Here is a 20532-nt window from a genome sequence, read left to right on the forward strand (position 1 = left end):
CATTAATCTCAGTAACTAAAGAAACAATAACTTAATGGCTGGCTGGAGTCTGCAACAACACTGACCCTTCAGTCCTGGGCCTGGGCTCTCGTCCAGGTGACTGCAATGAAAACCTCTCCCTCCATTCACTGTCTGCACAGCTCACAATGAATCAACCTCAAGACAGTGTCCATTCAAACCCTCACTGAATTGAAACCCAGAGCAACGAACCTTCCAATCAACAACAACCTCATTCAGTCACAGTGATGTGCCAATCGCAGTAATAACACAAGGCACAGTAATACGAGAGTTAGGACACATTGTTATAGTGTAAATGAAAATTTAACCCTGTGCTATACCTGTCCTGGGAGTGTTTGATGGGGACAGTGTAGAGGGAGCTTTACTCTGTATCTAACCCCGTGCTGTACCTGTCCTGGGAGTGTTTGATGAGGACAGTGTAGAGGGAGCTTTACTCTGTATCTAACCCCGTGCTGTACCTGTCCTGGGAGTGTTTGATGGGGACAGTGTAGAGGAAGCTTTACTCTGTGTCTAACCCCGTGCTACCTGTCCTGGGAGTGTTTGATGTGGTCAGTGTAGAGGGAGCTTTAATCTGTATCTATCTCCGTGCTGTACCTGTCCTGGGAGTGTTTGATGGGGCCAGTGTAGAGGGAGCTTTACTCTGTATCTAACCCCGTGCTGTACCTGTCCTGGGAGGTTTGATGTGGTCAGTGTAGAGGGAGCTTTAATCTGTATCTATCTCCGTGCTGTACCTGTCCTGGGAGTGTTTGATGGGACAGTGCAGAGGGAGCTTTACTCTGTATCTAACCCCGTGCTGTACCTGTGCTGGGGTGTTTGATGGGGACAGTGTAGAGAGAGCTTTACTCTGTATCTAACCCCGTGCTGTACCTGTCCTGGGAGTGTTTGATGGGGACAGTGCGGAGGGAGCTTTACTCTGTATCTAGCCCCGTGCTGTACCTGTCCTGGGAGTATTTGATGGGACAGTGTAGAGGGAGCTTTACTCTGTATCTAACCCTGTGCTGTACCTGTCCTGGGAGTGTTTGATGGGGACAGTGTAGAGGCAGCTTTACTCTGTATCTAACCCCGTGCTGTACCTGTGCTGGGGTGTTTGATGGGGACAGTGTAGAGAGAGCTTTACTCTGTATCTAACCCCGTGCTGTACCTGTCCTGGGAGTGTTTGATGGGGACAGTGCGGAGGGAGCTTTACTCTGTATCTAGCCCCGTGCTGTACCTGTCCTGGGAGTATTTGATGGGACAGTGTAGAGGGAGCTTTACTCTGTATCTAACCCTGTGCTGTACCTGTCCTGGGAGTGTTTGATGGGGACAGTGTAGAGGCAGCTTTACTCTGTATCTAACCCCGTGCTGTACCTGTGCTGGGGTGTTTGATGGGGACAGTGTAGAGAGAGCTTTACTCTGTATCTAACCCCGTGCTGTACCTGTCCTGGGAGTGTTTGATGAGGACAGTGTAGAGGGAGCTTTACTCTGTATCTAACCCCGTGCTGTACCTGTCCTGGGAGTGTTTGATGGGGACAGAGTAGAGGGAGCTTTACTCTGTATCTAACCCCGTGCTGTACCTGCCCTGGGAGTGTTTGATGGGGACAATGTGGAGGGAGCTTTACTCTGTATCTAACCCCGTGCTGTACCTGTCCTGGGAATGTTTGATGAGGACAGTGTAGAGGGAGCCTTACCCTACCCTGTGCCTCCCCTCTTTCTCTCCCTCCTCCCTGCTCTCCATCCCCCCCCCCCCCCCCCGTCCTCTCTGCAACGTGCTGCAGAGCATAAATGCAAATATTCCCACTGGGACTTCAGCTCGTAGTTGTGCCAATCTCACATTCCCAGCAGAATTTTCAAAATAGCTCCAATAATTCCCATTTCATCCGCTCCAGTGATTAGGCTGTGTGACTGACGGCACCGCTGGGAAAAGTCATCTCCCCTCGGACACATCCAGCTACCTTCCAGCTTCATCACAGAACAATCAACAGCTCCCAGTCCCTGCCACACGCCCTTGTGTGGAGCTATTTCACCCAGACGGTGTCTCTGCATCTCACTGGACAATTTCATTCTGGGTTCGTTGCTCCCTCACTTTAGCTGCACATTTCATCACCTTCCGGCTTCCTGTCCTTTCCATCAATGTCCAGCTGCTAGAAGAGGAGTCAAGCCCTTCGCAGGAGTCCACAAGGATGCCCTGCAGCCCATCGCATCTATTTGACCACTCCTCCCCATGCCCCCCACTCCATTCCCGTAACTCTACAGGCCCATCCAATTCCATAGAATCCCTATTGTCCTGGAGGACATTTGGCCAATCATGGCTGCACTGCCCCTCTGAAAGAGCACACTATCTAGTCTTACTTCCCCGCGCATCTTTGGACCCAACCTGCACATCTTTGGACTGTGGGAGGAAACCGGAGCACCCGGAGGAAACCCACGCAGACACGGGGAGGACGTGCAAACTCCACACAGACAGTCACTCGAGGTTGGGATTGAACCCGGGTCCCTGGCGCTGTGAGGCAGCAGTGCTAACCACTGTGCCGCCCGTTAGAAATCATTCACCGTCTCCACTTCCATCGCCCTCATAGTGAGCGAGTTCCAGCTCATTACCCCTCTCCGGAAGAAATTGTTTTTCCTCACAATCCACCCACCCTCCCTCCCCCGGATTTCTTGCCAGAAACCGTAAATCTGTGGCCCTCGTTCAATCAACTAATTGGAATCTTATTTAAACCTCTCATCAGCTGACACACCACAATCAGACCACCCCTCAAAACCCCCCCCCCCTCTCGCTCCACAGGAGATTAACCCTGGCTTCTCCAGCCGAACATAGTCGCTAAAATCCCTCACCCTGGAATCATTCTGGTAAAGCACCCCTACGCCCCCTCAACGACCCTCACACGGGAGCATTGTGGATAGCACAATTGTTTCACAGCTCCGGGGTCCCAGGTTCGATTCCGGCTTGGGTCACTGTCTGTGCGGAGTCTGCACATCCTCCCCGTGTGTGCGTGGGTTTCCTCCGGGTGCTCCGGTTTCCTCCCACAGGTTAGGTGGATTGGCCATGATAAATTGCCCTTAGTGTCCAAAATTGCCCTTAGTGTTGGGTGGGGTTACTGGGTTATGGGGATAGGGTGGAGGTGTTGACCTTGGGTAGGGTGCTCTTTCCAAGAGCCGGTGCAGACTCGATGGGCCGAATGGCCTCCTTCTGCACTGTAAATTCTATAATAATTCTAAAGTGTTCAGGCCGGAACTTGACGCAATACTCTCTCTGCTGCCTAACAAGAGCTTGATGGGGTTTCAGCACATCTCCCCTTGTACTCAACGCCTCTATTTATGAAGCCCATCACCCCATTTGCTTTGTTAACCTCTCTGTCAGTGTGTCCTGTCAAACCCAAAGGACTGGGCAGGACCGTTAGAACAGGTCATGCTCTGGTCTTGGGGAGGAGGGGTGTGGGCCCTGTCCCTGATTTGACACCCCCAGCCGTTAATTGGTCACAGCATTGAAAATGGGCACGGCTAAAACATGTCAGGTGGGGTCGGGACCCAGGAAGAGCTCCCATTGCCAGTTTCTGACCCCGGAATGAAAATCCAGCATTTCCGTCCCGGCGGGATCTCCGTCTCTCTACCAGGAAGCGTCAGCGGCGATCTGTCAGTGATAAAGGGGTATTTTGGGCGGTTCGGTTACTCAAACAGTGGCCCACAGACCTGGCTTGATCTCTTATTCATTCGCAAGGTGTGGGGTGTCACTGGCAAGGCACAAATTTATTCCCCAACCCTCTGGGCCTTTAAGTCACGCCAGACCCACCGCAACAGGACTGATCCAACACTGCCCTCGGAAGCATCCTGTCAAACCTTCCGTTGTGTCGATGGGCAACAATCTTTCGGGGGGACAATTTATCGCGGCCAATCCACCTAACCTGCGCATCTTCGGACTGTGGGAGGAAACCGGGGCACCCGGAGGAAACCCTCGCACACACGGGGAGAACGCGCAGACAGGATGGGCAATAATTGGCAGCCTCGTCAGTCAGTCCAAATCCTGAAAATGTAACTAATATCCAAACAAAACACCGCAGATGCTGGAAATCCGAAGTAAAAGCTGGAAACTGGAAAAACAGCAGCAAGCGTGGAGAGAGAAACATCAGTTAACGAGCTGGATTCTTCCGTCCTGCCCCGCCCGCCGCAAGATCGCCACGGGCGGGACGCGGATCCGTTGACCGTGGGCGGAAATGTCCGGTCGCCAGGCATGGTCGGAGAATCCCGCCCAACCTTTCTGATTGATGGCGTTTTTGTTGGTGAAGTAATATGTTCTCATCAACAACGGAGACATTTTATTTAAAGTATTGGCTCGGAGGGTTAAACATTAGCCAGGACAATGGGGCGAACTTCTTGGCTCTTCTCCAGGGTAGTTGCCATGGGGCCTCTTACATCCGCCCGAGATAGCTCAGGGCAGTTTGCCCCGGGTTTAATGGTTCACTGAAAGACGGCAGCACTCCCTCAGTGCCGCAGTCCAGGCTGAATTACCTGCTCAAGTCTCTGCAGTAGAACTTGAACCTTTGACTCACAGGTATGAGAGAGAGAGAGATACAGAGGTCGGTAGAGAGAGGGAGATACGCACTGAACTACAATTGAGATTTTTCTCTTTAAACAATGATGGAGTTGACTGCTCCCTGCCGACCCTGTCAACTGTAGTCAGGGTAGAAAACCAAATGCTCGCTTTGCATCAGTCCCTGCACTATCCCCATTTCCATCTCCTGATGCAAAACATATTAAAAGCAAGTTCCGAGCCAGTGGCAGTGTGACGGAAATATACCCCAGGGAAGTTCAGGAACAAGGAAAGGGAGAAAATAAATAAGCACATGAGCCCACAGCGGCGCCCTCAAACACAACCATTTGAATTTACAGAGCACCTTTCATATCCCAAAGCATTTCACTTGCACACAAATCAGATCTAAAACTGACAGGGAGTCAGGAGGGGAGGAGTCAGGCCAGGTATTCAGTGGCTGGTTCGAAATGGCTGATTTTACTGACAGGAGGACAGGCCGACAGAGGCTTTGGGAGGGAATTCCGAGTTTCGGGGGCCAGGGCAGCTGAAGACAGGGCAGCCAATGGTGGGTGAAGGAAGTGGGAGGTGCATAAGAGGCCAGGGTTATAGGAGCTCAGAGGGAGGATGTTACAGTGCGGGGAGACAGGGGCAGCTCTCAGGAGTGTGGCACTGGAATGTGCGAATGAGGGAGACAGTTTATTTACTGGCCTCAAATCTGGCTTAAAGTCTCACCTCTCTGCTCGCTGCAAAAAGCCGACACTGGATGGGTTGGGCTGGTGACTGAGGGTCCACAGTAAAGACAGACCCTAATGGGCAGCATGGTGGTGCTTCCAAATGGGAGTAGATCCTGTCTCGAAGAATTCTCTCCAGTAATTTCCCTACCACTGACGTAAGGCTCACCGACCTGTGGTTCCCTGGATTATCCTTGCTGCCCTTCTTAAACAGAGGAACAACATTGGCTAATCTCCAGTCCTCCGGGACATCCCCTGAAGACAGTGAGGATCCAAAGATTTCTGTCAAAGCCTCAGCAATTTACTCTCTAGCCTCCTTCAGTATTCTGGGGTAGATCCCATCAGGCCCTGGGGACTTATCTACCTTAATATTTTTCAAGACGCCCAACACCTCGTCTTTTTGGATCTCAATGTGACCCAGGCTATCTACACACCCTTCTCCAGACTCAACATCCACCAATTCCTTCTCTTTGGTGAATACTGATGCAAAGTATTCATTTAGTACCTCGCCCATTTCCTCTGGCTCCACACATTGATTCCCTTGCCTATCCTTCAGTGGGCCAACCCTTTCCCTGGCTACCCTCTTGCTTTTTATGTACGTGTAAAAAGCCTTGGGATTTTCCTTAACCCTATTTGCCAATGGTATTTCGTGACCCCCTTCTAGCCCTCCTGACACCTTGTTTAAGTTCCTTCCTACTTTCCTTATACTCCACACAGGCTTTGTCTGTTCCCAGCCTTTTAGCCCTGACAAATGCCTCCTTTTTCTTTTTGACGAGGCCTACACTATCTCTCGTTATCCAAGGTTCCCGAAAATTGCCGTATTTATCCTTCTTCCTCACAGGAACATGCCGGTCCTGAATTCCTTTCAACTGACACTTGAAAGCCTCCCACATGTCAGATGTTGATTTACCCTCAAACATCCGCCGCCAATCTAGGTTCTTCAGTTCCCGCCTAATATTGTTATAATTAGCCTTCCCCCAATTTAGCACATTCACCCTAGGACCACTCTTACCCTTGTCCACCAGCACTTTAAAACTTACTGAATTGTGGTCACTGTTCCCGAAATGCTCCCCTACTGAAACTTCTACCACCTGGCCGGGCTCATTCCCCAATACCAGGTCCAGTACCGCCCCTTCCCTAGTTGGACTGTCTACATATTGTTTTAAGAAGCCCTCCTGGATGCGCCTTACAAACTCTGCCCCGTCTAAGCCCCTGGAACTACGCGAGTCCCAGTCAATATTGGGGAAGTTGACATCTCCCATCACAACAACCCTGTTGTTTTTACTCTTTTCCAAAATCTGTCTACCTATCTGCTCCTATATCTCCTGCTGGCTGTTGGGAGGCCTGTAGTAAACCCCCAACATTGTGACTGCACCCTTCTTATTCCTGATCTCTACCCATATAGCCTCACTGCCCTCTGAGGTGTCCTCCTGTAGTACAGCTGTGATATTCTCCCTAACCAGTAGCGCAACTCCACCATCCCTTTTACATCCCCCTCTATCCACCTGATACATCTAAATCCTGGAAAGTTTAGCTGCCAATCCTGCCCTTCCCTCAACCAGGTCTCTGTAATGGCAACAACATCATAGTTCCAAGTACTAATCCAAGCTCTAAGTTCATCTGCCTTACCCGTAATACTCCTTGCATTAAAACATATGCACTTCAGGCCACCAGACCCGCTGTGTTCAGCAACTTCTCCCTGTCTGCTCTGCCTCAGAGCCACACTGTCCCTATTCCCTAGTTCTCCCTCAATGCTCTCACCTTCTGACCTATCGCTCCCGTGCCCACCCCCCCTGCCATACTAGTTTAAACCCTCCCGTGTGACACTAGCAAACCTCGCGGCCAGGATATTTATGAAGGGGCAACTTGATTGAGGGGTTACGAGAGAGAGAATCTTTTGTGTAGGAGGAGAATGGGTAACCAGGAGACACAGATATAAGATGGTTGGTATAATAGTTGCAGGTGAGTTGCTGTGGTGTGCTCCCTGAAAGGTTTCCAGATGCTAATTCAATGATAACTTCAAACAGAGAACTTGATAAACAGAGAACTTGATAAATATCAAAGGAAAAGTAAACATTTACAGAACAAACATTAAAAAAATTTTTTTTTAGAGTACCCAATTCATTTTTTCCAATTAAGGGGCAATTTAGCGCGGCCAATCCACCTACCCTGCACATCTTTGGGTTGTGGGACAAAACCCACGCAAACACGGGGAGAATGTGCAAACTCCACACGGACAGTGACCCAGTGCATGGATCGGACCTGGGACCTCGGCGCCGTGAGGCAGCAGTGCTAACCACTGCATCACCGTGCTGCCTACAGAACAAACATGACTACAGAATAGCTGCTTCAAAGAGCTAGCACAGAGATGATGGGTTGAATAGCCTCCTTCTGTGCTGAAGATTATAGAATCTGACGTCATTTTTAATGAAAACATAAGAAATAGGAACAGGAGGCCATTCAGCCCCTCGAGCCTGGTCCATTCAGTCAGATCATGTCTGATCCAATTGTGGCCTTAACCCCACTTTTCTGACTGTCGCCCCGCTGTGACCCCTCCAATAACCCTTGACCCCCTTGTCGATCAGAAATCTGTCTCACCCAGTCTCGAATATATTCAGTGACTCGGCCCCCACTGCTGTCTGAGGAAGACAATTCAAATTTTAGAAAGGCATTTTTCTCCTAGACGACCATTAAATGCTGAAAGTTTCAGTTCCACCGCTATAGTCAGGAAGAAGGTGAAAGCATTTTACAATTCGTAGCAACTTTAAGGAGGTTGGCAAAATATTCTGAGTTTGGCACAATGTGATGATACTCTTTGTGATCGGCTGGTTTGTGAACTCCACAGTGAAACTATTCAGAGGAAGCTGCTACTGTATGTGACTTAACTCTCAAAGCTGCTGTGGATGTTGCTACATCGAACATTACAGCGCAGTACAGGCCCTTCGGCCCTCGATGTTGCGCCGACCTGTGAAACCACTCTAAAGCCCATCTACACTATTCCCTTATCGTCCAGATGTCTATCCAATAACCATTTGAATGCCCTTAGTGTTGGCGAGTCCACTACTGTTGCAGGCAGGGCATTCCACGCCCTTACTACTCTCTGAGTAAAGAACCTACCTCTGACATCTGTCTTATATCTATCTCCCCTCAATTTAAAGCTATGTCCCCTCGTGCTAGACATCACCATCCGAGGAAAAAACAACCGCTGTAAAGATCAAGAGGAAGGCTCGAGGTCAGGTAGAAGTAGAAAGAAGTTGAACCACAGCCTGCAGGTAAGCTACATGCTATGGAGCTCGCAACGAGAGGTGTTGGAGCAAAGGTCCACAAAACTGATACCACAAGGGTGCAAGGGTACAACCATGTCACCGATGTACACAGGCTGCACACCGCACGGGGGAACGCTGGACTAGAACAATACATGCAACAACTGTGGCAAGAAGGCCCACATTGCCAAAGCATGTTGGGCTCAAAAAAACTTCACCAACATCAGGAATTTGGCTTAAGGGGGCAGCACGGTGGCGCAGTGGTTAGCACTGCTGCCTCACGGCGCCGAGGTCCCAGGTTCGATCCCGGCTCTGGGTCACTGTCCGTGTGGAGTTTGCACATTCTCCCCGTGTCTGCGTGGGTCTCGCCCCCACAACCCAAAGATGTGCAGGGTAGGGGGATTGGCCGCGCTAAACTGCCCCTTAATTGGAAAAAATGAATTGGGCACTCTGAAATTATATTTAAAAAAGGAAAGGAATGTGGCTTAAGTGCTATTCAGTTACTTGATGCAAGTTTATTCAACTTCAAAGTGCATTATTAGAAACAAGTTCATCAATATTGATGAACGCTGACAAACTGCCCCGCATTCAACTGACAAACCAACTGTTCTGGCTGTCATTAATCAGGCCGAATGGACATTGAACAAACTTTTCTCATATTAATTATTTCATCAACATCGTACTATTTTGTATCATTGAGCATTCTTACTGTACAATCTGCCTGGAGGGTTTCTGAATTGCTCATTTATTTCCACATAGCAAACCACCAAATGCTTGGAAGAGAGCCCATGTATTATTGACTGGGAGATGGATTAATACCTTGCCTTACAATTGACATTGTGCATGTTTTTTATTCAAACACAATTCCAGTCAAATCTCTCGGGTGAAGTTTCAGCCAACGTCACATCACTTCCTGTGGCGGCCAGTGATGAAGCACCCGGCAGGGTCCCCCTTTTGGCCGTTGTCCTAACCCCCCCCCCCCACTGTGGGGTCGACACCTTGCACCTTGGAGCCGGCTGTCGTCAAAAACCGAGCAACCAGTGCTTCACGTGAGCTGCAAGAAGTTACTGGCCGTGTTGGCGGTCACGCCTGCCTGTGGTTGTTCCACATTTGCTCATTTACCAACCAGCTTGTTTTATTAATGTTCTGACATCGCTGCAGGCGAAGAATGAACATTTTCTCCCACCGTGACACCATCCAGATATCTGCCGTTGACTTTTAAAATCTGTTGGCATTAAAAAGGGGCCCCAAGCGTGTTACACATGGAAACCGTTGCCCTGCGACTCTTCTGATGCCCTCCCGCAACCTGCACTTTGAGAAACCCTGGGTTGGGCCATGCTACATCGCCCCTTACCAGTCCAAAGAAAGGTTACGTGGGGGTTATGTGGATAGGGCGGGGCTTGGGCCTAGGTAGGGTGCTCTTTCAGAGGGTCGGTGCAGACTCGATGGGCCGGATGGCCTCCTCTGCAATGCAGTGATTCTATGATTGATCAATTATTATGGTACAAGACGGGTTTGTTGAGAGCCACGCAGGTAAGGCCCTGGTCAGAAGGGCGCCAAAGTGCCCACAATGCGGTAAAAGATGCCTCACAGAAGTCAGATCTGTCGATTCACTACACTCCCCAGCTGAAGTTACAACTTGCTTGCGATGCGCCACCCTATGGGGTTGGTGCAGTCGTCTTGCGCGTAACACCTTCAGGAGGGGAACGGGGAATAGCATTTGCTTCACAAACTCTTATTGGCGCAGAAACAAATTACTCTCAGCTGGAAAAATAAGCCTTGAGCACCATTTTCGGGGCAAGAAAGTTCCACCCCTGCCTTTATGGACATCATTTTACTCTTTTGACCAATCATCGACCTTTGACGACAATTTCTGCGCCGTATAAAGATATTCCTTCTTTGACAGCTGGTAGGATACACAGATGGTCTATGATATTGTCAGCACACATGTACGATATTGGAGGGGTCTTTCCTCTTTGTTCTGGTTTGTTCCCTTACTTCCTCTTTCTTTTATTTTTGCTATTACTGACCCCCTCTCGCTCCAGAAAGATAGGGGACTAAATGCGAACCTGGCACTGAAAGCAAAATTTGAACGGCAGCCTGGCGTCTCTCCAGAAAGCCTGCTGCCTGTGAGTGCTGCATTTTTCTAAGAAACAGAGGCCCTGAATGAATGAACCTACAAAGAAGGTCATCACAGGCCGTAAACCAGAGACTTTAATCAGCCAGCGTGCTGTGAAGGAAGTGTGCTAAAGAACCACCATCCGAAGTTAAGAATCTAATCTTTTGACTGTCATCCGTATTATTTTTTTTACCCCTTTCCACCCCCTCTGTGTTTGTCTGTCTTGTGTGTGTGTGGGTAGAGGGTGGGACAGTTGAAGTGGGTAGTAGGTATTAGCTTCTTAACCAGTTGTATTTGCTGCATATTTCATGATAATCCTTGTTATAAATAAACAGTAATTGTGTTTACATTGACAAACCTGGTGATTGTAATTATTGGGCAGCTGGGGCCAAAGAATTTGGGGATTTTTATAAGAATTATTGGTTAATTCACTTCTGTTGCAACTCTGGGACACATGGGACTGGAATTGACTGCAGACCAGCCCAGGGTTTTGAGTACACATCAATTATGCAGGTCCACTAGAGGGTCACATATTCGTCAAGATTGTGGACGCACACTCTAAATCAGTGTTTTTCAAACTTTTTTTCCCGGGACCCACTTTTTCCCGACCTTCGCGACCTACGCCGGCCGAACTTCACGACCCACGCCGGCCGAACTTCGCGACCCACGCCGGCCGAACTCCGCGACCCATGCCGGCCGAACTTCGCGACCCGCTATTTTCGCTTAACTTTAATGCAACAGGTGAACCCGCTTGGTTCTTACGATCTTTGTTATTCAATGTTACATTTCTGCTAAGGACTTCAGCTGACAATTTAAGTTCTCAGTGCACCCTTTGAAAAAATCAAGAGGTTTGTCCTCGAACTCGCCATGCTTAGTCTTCAAATGCTGTTGAAGTTTTGAGGGCTTTAATCTTTCATTTGCCAGTGCCTCACTGCATATAACACGCGTGAGCTTTGCATCTTGATTTTGATTGGCACAATTAACAAAGCCATACCTTAAGTAATCAGCTTTACATTGCTTTGTTCCTGATTTCAGATTCTTCTTTGTTTAGGACGATTCATCTTCAGTTCCTCACAGTCCTGTTGCCTTGTTGGCTCACAGCTAGAAAATGGAGGAATTTCTCCTTCGTGATTTCATGCCAAAAGTACGGACATACATGGCTCGTGACATCAGTGTGACCTGCTCTCTGCTGCCGCTTCTGGTCGGAACACTGCATCGTTCTATTTAAAAGCCGGTCATGGTCATTGGGCGCTTCTCCCGCCATTGGAAACGCTGCGACCGATCGGTTCGTGACCCTCCCGCCACCTGTCCGTGACCCAGCCATAGGTCACAACCCGCAGTTTGAAAAACCCTGCTCTAAATGGCCGAACGTCGCGACCATGAAGTCAACGATGACCTAACAGACCATTGAGAAATTGGACAAAATATTTATAAGCTTTGGAACACTGGAGCAGATTGTCAGTGACAATGTACTCAGTTCGAGGACTCTCTGAAGGGAAACAGTAAGCCCCATATCAAGTCAGCTCCACATCAACCTGCAACAAGTGATTTGTCGAACGTTTTGTTCAATCTTTGAAACAAGCGTCGAAGGGCCAGGGGACATTGGCAAGAAGAGTAAACAAATTCTTAATGCCTGACAGGAACACCGTATTCTCAACATCACCACCAATTCTCTTTTTCCAATTAAGGGGCAATTTAGCATGGCCAATCCACCTATCCTTTTGGGTTGTGGGGGGTGGGGGGGCGGTGGGGGGGGGTGGGGGGGGGTGATACCCACGCAGACACGGGGAGAATGTGCAAATTCCACGCCGACAGTGACCCGGGGTTGGGATCGAACCTGGGTCCTCGGTGTTGTGAGGCAGCAGTGCTACCCAGTTCACCGGCAATGCTGTTGTTCAAAGGGGGCAGCACGGTGGCGCAGTGGTTAGCACTGCTGCCTCACGGTACCGAGGTCCCAGGTTCGATCCCGGCTCCGGGTCACTGTCCGTGTGGAGTTTGCACATTCTCCCCGTGTTTGCGTGGGTTTCGCCCCCACAACCCAAAGATGCGCAGGGTAGGTGGATTGGCCACGCTAAATTGCCCCTTAATTGGAAAAAATGAATTGGGCCCTCTAAATTTAAAAAATAAAAAAAATGTTTTCTTAAAATGCTGTTGTTCAAAAGGAAACCGTGAACACAGTTTGGTTTGTTAATTCCGTCTGACACTTCAGAGATTGTCAAACGGCAACAACAAACACAGATTGCTAGGAAGGAGCAAAACTCTAAACAGCGAGTATTCAACCAGGGAGAGTGAGTGTTAACTGGGAGTTACACCACCATCGAGGGATGGAGACCCGCTGTGATCCTCGCAAAGTCAAGTCCAATTTCATACACCGTACTGAAGGATGGTGAAAGAGTTTGGCGAAGTTCATGCTGATCAGCTACTAGCTTCACAAAGTGAATTCACATAAACTCCTCCAGATGTTCTCCCTTTGGAAAATCTGGACAGCGATACTTCAGAACTGAGACCAGAGAGACAAGTTCAGATTCTGTTTCTGAGGACTTTCCGAGACAGATAGTGACAGACACTGGAATAACTTCCCAGGAAATATCACATCCCCAAGGGAATGTGGACACTTCCAAGGTCTCGAGTAGCCAGGTTCCAGAATGCTGATTTAACCCAAATGGACTCGACATCCACCACAAAGTCTGTCTTATTGAATTGTATACGTGTGTTTTCAGATAATGCATCAGTGGATCTGTTGTAAAAATGTTAAATTGTTGTTGTTGCACCAATGAAGTATAGGGGGTGGGGTGTTATGTTTCAGAGAATACATCCCTGCTGTTAAAGCATCACGTGGTGTGTAGCGGTATCAGCAGAGGGTTTGCTGTTCACTTCTCCATGTTAGATTATACGAGCAACACCTTAATAAAACCTCTCATTGTATTTGAAAGAATCCAGAGTGGGCACCTCGATAACCTTTCTCTGTGCAGCTCACAAAGAAATATAACAGCTCTTTTGATACTCTCAACCCCTTGCAATAAAGGTCAACATTCCATTTGCATTCCTAATTACTTACTGTACTTGCCTGCTAACATTTTGTGATTTATGTACAAGAACACCCAGGCCCCCCTGCACCACATTATTCTGCCGTCTCTCCATTTAAATAACATTCTGCTTTTTATTCCTCCTGCTAAAATGGTAAACCTCACATAACGCTCCATCTGCCAGATTGGTTCCCACTCACTTAACCAATCTAAATTCCTTTGCCACCTCTTTGTATCCTCCTCACAACTTGCTTTCCCATCTATCTTTGTATCAACCAACACATTTGGCTACAATATAGTTAGGGTCACTTCATCCAAGTGTTTAATATCGATCTGTAAATAGTTCAGATCCCCTGTGGCACCCCACTTGTTACAGTTTGAAAACCTGAAAAAGATCTATTTATCCCTACTCTCTGCTTCACGTTAGCCAATCCTCTATCCATGCTCCCCCAACACCAACTTGTGTCGGTACCTTTTATGTGGCACCTTATCAAATGCCTTTCTGGAAATCCAAATAGGCAATTACTGGTTCCACTTCACCCACTCTGCTTGTCACATCCTCAAAATAAATTGGTCAAACACGATTTCCCTTTCACAAAACCATGTTGACTCTGCCTGATTGTGTACTGATTCTCCAAATGTCCTGCTGTTACCTCCTTAATAATGGATTCTGGCATTTTCTCCACACATAGCGACTAGACTAACTGGCTGATAGTTTCCTGCTTATTGTCTCCCTCTTCTCTTGATCAGAGAGGTGTTAATTTTGCGGTTTTCCAATCTGCTGGGACTTCTGAATCAAAGGAATTTTGGAAATTTACAACCATTGCATCCACTACCTTTGCAGCCACTTCCTTTAAGACCCTGGAATGCAGACCATCAGGTCCGGGGGACTTGTCCGCCTTTAACACGGGAGGGTTTAAACTAGTATGGCAGGGGGGTGGGCACGGGAGCAATAGGTCAGAAGGTGAGAGCATTGAGGGAGAACTAGGGAATAGGGACAGTGGGGCTCTGAGGCAGAGCAGACAGGGAGAAGTTGCTGAACACAACGGGTCTGGTGGCCTGAAGTGCATATGTTTTAATGCAAGAAGTATTACGGGTAAGGCAGATGAACGTAGAGCTTGGATTAGTACTTGGAACTATGATGTTGTTGCCATTACAGAGACCTGGTTGAGGGAAGGGCAGGATTGGCAGCTAAACGTTCCAGGATTTAGATGTTTCAGGCGGGATAGAGGGGGATGTAAAAGGGGAGGCGGAGTTGCGCTACTGGTTCGGGAGAATATCACAGCTGTACTGCGGGAGGACACCTCAGAGGGCAGTGAGGCTATATGGATAGAGATCAGGAATAAGAAGGGTGCAGTCACAATGTTGGGGGTTTACTACAGGCCTCCCAACAGCCAGCGGGAGATAGAGGAGCAGATAGGTAGACAGATTTTGGAAAAGAGTAAAAACAACAGGGTTGTGGTGATGGGAGACTTCAACTTCCCCAATATTGAATGGGATTCACTTAGTGCCAGGGGCTTAGACGGGGCGGAGTTTGTAAGGAGCATCCAGGAGGGCTTCTTAAAACAATATGTAGACAGTCCAACTAGGGAAGGGGCGGTACTGGACCTGGTATTGGGGAATGAGCACAGCCAGGTGGTAGATGTTTCAGTAGGGGAGCATTTCGGTAACAGTGACCACAATTCAGTAAGTTTTAAAGTACTGGTGGACAAGGATAAGAGTGGTCCTCGGATGAATGTGCTAAATTGGGGGAAGGCTAATTATAACAATATTAGGCGGGAACTGAAGAACCTAGATTGGCGGCGGATGTTTGAGGACAAATCAACATCTACATGTGGGAGGTTTTCAAGTGTCAGTTGAAAGGAATTCAGGACCGGCATGTTCCTGTGAGGAAGAAGGATAAATAGGGCAATTTTCGGGAACCTTGGATAACGAGAGATATTGTAGGCCTCGTCAAAAAGAAAATGGAGGCATTTGTCAGCGCTAAAAGGCTGGGAACAGACGAATCCTGCGTGGAATATAAGGAAAGTAGGAAGGAACTTAAGCAAGGAGTCAGGAGGGTTAGAAGGGGTCACGAAAAGTCATTGGCAAATAGGGTTAAGGAAAATCCCAAGGCTTTTTACACGTGCATAAAAAGCAAGAGGGTAGCCAGGGAAAGGGTTGGCCCACTGAAAGGCAAGGGAATCTATGTGTGGAGCCAGAGGAAATGGGCGAAGTACTAAATGAATACTTTGCATCAGTATTCACCAAAGAGAAGAAATTGGTAGATGTTGAGCCTGGAGAAGGGTGTGTAGATAGCCTGGGTCACATTGAGATCCACAAAGACGAGGTGTTGGGTGTCTTAAAAAATATTAAGGTAGATAAGTCCCCAGGGCCTGATGGGATCTACCCCAGAATACTGAAGGAGGCTGGAGAGGAAATTGCTGAGGCCTTGACAGAAATCTTTGGATCCTCACTGTCTTCAGGGGATGTCCCGGAGGACTGGAGAATAGCCAATGTTGTTCCTCTGTTTAAGAAGGGTAGCAAGGATAATCCAGGGAACTACAGGCTGGTGAGCCTTACTTCAGTGGTAGGGAAATTACTGGAGAGAGTTCTTCGAGACAGGATCTACTCCCATTTGGAAGCAAATGGATGTATTAGTGAGAGGCAGCATGGTTTTGTGAAGGGGAGGTCGTGTCTCACTAACTTGATAGAGTTTTTCGAGGAGGTCACTAAGATGATTGATGCAGGTAGGGCAGTGGATGTTGTCTATATGGACTTCAGTAAGGCCTTTGACAAGGTCCCTCATGGTAGACTAGTACAAAAGGTGAAGTCACACGGGATCAGGGGTGAGCTGGCAAGGTGGATACAGAACTGGCTAGGTCATAGAAGGCAGAGAGTAGCAATGGAAGGATGCTTTTCTAATTGGAGGGCTGTGACCAGTGGTGTTCCACAGGGATCAGTGCTGGGACCTTTGCTGTTTGTAGTATATATAAATGATTTGGAGGAAAATGTAACTGGTCTGATTAGTAAGTTTGCAGGCGACACAAAGGTTGGTGGAATTGCGGATAGCGATGAGGACTGTCAGAGGATACAGCAGGATTTAGATTGTTTGGTTACTTGGGCGGAGAGATGGCAGATGGAGTTTAATCCGGACAAATGTGAGGTAATGCATTTTGGAAGGTCTAATGCAGGTAGGGAATATACAGTGAATGGTAGAACCCTCAAGAGTATTGAAAGTCAAAGAGATCTAGGAGTACAGGTCCACAGGTCATTGAAAGGGGCAACACAGGTGGAGAAGGTAGTCAAGAAGGCATACGGCATGCTTGCCTTCATTGGCCGGGGCATTGAGTATAAGAATTGGCAAGTCATGTTGCAGCTGTATAGAACCTTAGTTAGGCCACACTTGGAGTATAGTGTTCAATTCTGGTCGCCACACTACCAGAAGGATGTGGAGGCTTTAGAGAGGGTGCAGAAGAGATTTACCAGAATGTTGCCTGGTATGGAGGGCATTAGCTATGAGGAGCGGTTGAATAAACTTGGTTTGTTCCCACTGGAACGAAGGAGGTTGAGGGGAGACCTGATAGAGGTCTACAAAATTATGAGGGGCATAGACAGAGTGGATAGTCAGAGGTTTTTCCCCAGGGTAGAGGGGTCAATTACTAGGGGGCATAGGTTTAAGGTGAGAGGGGCAAGGTTTAGAGTAGATGTGCGAGGCAAGTTGTTTACGCAGAGGGTAGTGGGTGCTTGGAACTCGCTACCGGAGGAGGTGGTGGAAGCAGGGACGATAGTGACATTTAAGGGGCATCTTGACAAATACATGAATAGGATGGGAATAGAGGGATACGGACCCAGGAAGTGTAGAAGATTGTAGTTTAGTCGGGCAGCATGGTCGGCACGGGCTTGGAGGGCCGAAGGGCCTGTTCCTGTGCTGTACTTTTCTTTGTTCTTTGTTCTAATCCCGTTCGATTTATTTGTACTTTTCCTCGAGTGATCGTGACTTTTAAATTCTTCGACCCTGAAGACAAATACGAAGTATTTTTTCAAAGTCTCTGCCATTTGCTTGTTTCCCATTATTAACTCCCCAGTCTCATCCCCAAAGGGCCCAAGAGATTTTCTAGCTGGTCCTTTTAAGAAGCTTTTTGTCATCCCTCCACATATCTTGACGGGGGGAGGGGGGTGGAAGGAGAGGGGGGAAAGAACTGTACAAGTGTAAATACATGACAATCACCTTTTGTAAACTATGTATTCCGATAAAAATAGTGCAAAGTAGAAAAGAGGGAAGTGTTGTCCGGGGGGGGGGGGGGGGGTTGTAAATTGTATCTGGTTTACACACATTTGTTTATTTTGTATTGTAAAAAATGAAAAACTTTAATAAAAGAATTAAACAAAAATAATAAATGCAAGTTGGCGTTGGTCCTAAAACACTTTTTGAAAATTGTGTTTAATTTCTCACACAGCTGATCAGACCCTCAGAGTGGCGATAAAGTGGGGCTGAGTGTGGTGGGTGAGGAACTCTCCTTGCAGTTAGAATCAGGATTGTGTTGGGTGCTTGCCAGGACTAGTTTTTCATTCTGCAAATAAAGGATCAGCACAGAGGCAATGGACAAAGTCCAACCTGTGGTCGATACACCTTGGATCATTCTGCAGCCTGGACACCAGAATCACACTCCTCCCCCAACCCGCCAATTTGTTTGAACTTCCAAACATCTGTTCTGAAAGTTAGGGATAGATTTCTGCTATCTTAGTCCTAAAAATAGTTTTGATTCTGAAGAAATTGAGTTCTATACGGTGACTCTCCTATTGGAATTTCACACGTCAAGACCAAAGCCAGGCTAAGCGTGTCCTTCACATGATGTAAGATTAAAGGGCAGAATATATATCATGTCTCAGGGACATCGGCGTAATTCAAGTCATTTTTCTGTCCTTAATTATTGTCGGAACTTATAATGGAAACGTACAGGTAGAATTTATAATTGGAAATACCCATGTAAACTTTTCACGCTGTAATTGCAGCCATCTGCCAGTGGCAGCACTGCAGCAGAGGCCCCAGGTCATGAGGGCATCTACACAGTAAGACTTGGTGTGGGCCCAGCCAACCCTCTCCAAATCACGTGGCTTGGGATTGAATGAACAGCAATTCTAAGCAGCAAACCTGGTGGGTTTCCCTCTTCCACAGATAGGAATGCTGAGGTTAACTATTCAGAACAATCTAGGGATCAAACCTGGGGTTTCCTGGTACGAAGAGGGACTTGCATTTAATTAGCGCCTTTCACATCCTCAGGGCACCCTAAAGGACTCATCAGAAGATGTGTAATCACTGTTGTTTTATGTACATACAACAAGGTACGGATAGTAAGTTAAGCTTCCTTAGCTCACAACACATTATCATCATTGACACTCCATAAACATGGTTATTAAACCAATTGTGTTTTGGGATTCTGTTATCTTCCACACGATGATGACATCTTTAATGAGCATGGGGCACCATCAGAACAGCTCAATGGGCAACACTGCCGTCTCTGGGCCAGGGGTGGGTGGGTTCCAGCCCCACTCCAGCCAGTCAACCATAAAACCCAGGCTGGCTGCTCGCAGCGCGGATCCGAGGGAGCGCTGCAATGTCACAGATACCACCTTCCCAGCTCAGATGTTAAACAAAGGCCTCCTCAGGTGGGCTGTTTGAAGAGGAGCAGTGAGTTCTCCCAGTGTCCCAGACTATAGTCGGCCCTCAATATCGCTGCAACAGATGACGTGCTGATTGTCGCATTGCAATTTGTGGGAGCTTGCTGTGCACAGATTGGCTGCTGCCGTTCTCCATTATAACCATGACGATGCTTCAAAGTTATTTGGGACATTCTAAAATTGTGAAAAGTCCAATAGTATATCAATCTACCTTCACAGCATCCCATCGCACTCTTTCATTGCTATTCTGTGCGGTGGGGTAACCCATGCTGTGCCTGTCCTGGGAGTGTTAATGGGGACAGTGTAGAGGGAGCTTTACTCTGTATCTAACCCCGTGCTGTACCTGTCCTGGGAGTGTTTGATAGGGACAGTGTAGAGGGAGCTTTACTCTGTATCTAACCCTGTGCTGAACCTGTCCTGGGAGTGTTTGATGGGGCTAGAGTAGAAGGGGCTTTACTCTGTATCTAACCCTGTGCTGTGTCCTGGGAGTGTTTGATGGGGATAGAGTAGAAGGAGCTTTACTCTGTATCTAACCCTGTGCTGTACCTGTCCTGGGAGTGTTAATGGGGGCAGTGCAGAGAGAGCTTTACTCTGTATCTAACCCCGTGCTGAACCTGTCCTGGAAGTGTTTGATGGGGATCGAGTAGAAGGAGCTTTACTCTGTATCTAACGCCGTGCTGTACATGTCCTGGGAGTGTGAATGGGGGCAGTGCAGAGGGAGCTTTACTCTGTATCTAACCCCGTGCTGAACCTGTCCTGGGAGTGTTTGATGGGGATAGAGTAGAAGGAGCTTTACTCTGTATCTAACCCCGTACTGTACCTGTCCTGGGAGTGTTAATGGGGGCAGTGCAAAGGGAGCTTTACTCTGTATCTAACCCCGTGCTGTACTTGTCCTGGGAGTGTCTGATGGGGACAGTGTAGAGGGAGCTTTACTCTGTATCTAACCCCGTGCTGTACCTGTCCTGGGAGTGTTTGATGAGGACAGTGTAGAGGGAGCTTTACTCTGTATCTAACCCCGTTCTGTACCTGTCCTAAGAGTGTTTGATGGGGACAGTGTAGGGAGCTTTACTCTCTGTCTAACGCCGTGCTGTACCTGTCCTGGGAGTGTTAATGGGGACAATGTAGAGGGAGCTTTACTCTGTATCTAACCCCGTGCTGTGCCTGTCCTGGGAGTGTTAATGGGGACAGTGTAGAGGGAGCTTTACTC

The 20532-nt window shown here is 48.1% G+C and overlaps 1 protein-coding gene across 1 annotated transcript in view; it reads right to left on the reverse strand.

Moving 5' to 3' along the window:
• The window catches only part of LOC140395715 (TOM1-like protein 1), a 111122-nt gene that overhangs the window by 55681 nt on the left and 34909 nt on the right, over positions 1–20532 (reverse strand).

The sequence above is a fragment of the Scyliorhinus torazame genome, chromosome 18 (assembly GCF_047496885.1).
Source record: "Scyliorhinus torazame isolate Kashiwa2021f chromosome 18, sScyTor2.1, whole genome shotgun sequence".
NCBI lineage: Eukaryota > Metazoa > Chordata > Chondrichthyes > Carcharhiniformes > Scyliorhinidae > Scyliorhinus > Scyliorhinus torazame.